Source organism: Otolemur garnettii, unplaced genomic scaffold, assembly GCF_000181295.1.
Source record: "Otolemur garnettii isolate 467f Iridium unplaced genomic scaffold, OtoGar3 scaffold00007, whole genome shotgun sequence".
Classification (NCBI taxonomy): Eukaryota; Metazoa; Chordata; class Mammalia; order Primates; family Galagidae; genus Otolemur; species Otolemur garnettii.
Window position 1 is genome coordinate 7,679,496 of NW_003852402.1, and position 707 is coordinate 7,680,202.

The following is a 707-nucleotide window of genomic DNA, read 5'->3' on the forward strand; positions in this document are numbered from 1 at the left end:
ATGGAGTCTTGCTCTTGCTAAGGCTAATCTTGAACTCCCAAGCTCAAGGGATCCTCCTGCCTCGGCTTCCCACAGTGCTAGGATTACAGGCATGAGCCACTGTGCCCAGCCACCAACCTAATCTTTAAAACGTTCATATCTTTGTTGTCAAGTAGAACTTCCTAGTTTCAAATAACAGAAAACCCAGGTCAAATGGCTTTTAAAATAAAGAGAAATCATTGGTTCCTTTCATGAATTAGTTCAGGAGTAGTTCCAGCTTCAGGCAAGGCTTGACCAAGCCTCAAACAATGTCACCTGTGCTCGCTTCGGCAGCACATATACTAAAATTGGAACGATACAGAGAAGATTAGCATGGCCCCTGCGCAAGGATGACACGCAAATTCGTGAAGCGTTCTATATTTTTTAAAAAGAAAAAACCAAAAAAAAATAAAAGAAAAAAAAAAAAGAAACAATGTCACCTCATTTTCACTCTCTCAGCTCTGGTTCTTCTGAGCTGTCTTCATTCTTAGGAAGGCTTTTCCCTGGCAATCCCAAAGTGATTGTCTACGGCTGCTGGAGCTGTGTGCTTCCAAGGTCAAGTCCAGAGGCAATGCAAGAGGTTTTTTGTTTGTTTGTTTCTATTTTTTAGAGACAGTCTCACTTTCTTGCCCTCCATAGAGTGCTGTGGCATCACAGCTCACAGCGACCTCCAACTCCTGGGCTTAGGC

The 707-nt window shown here is 43.1% G+C and overlaps 1 non-coding gene across 1 annotated transcript; it reads left to right on the forward strand.

Annotated features, from left to right (window-relative positions):
- Nucleotides 1-296: 296 nt before the first annotated feature.
- Nucleotides 297-403, forward strand: LOC111723081. Its single transcript, XR_002771700.1, has one exon. It is a non-coding gene; the product is annotated as a U6 spliceosomal RNA (small nuclear RNA).
- Nucleotides 404-707: the final 304 nt, after the last annotated feature.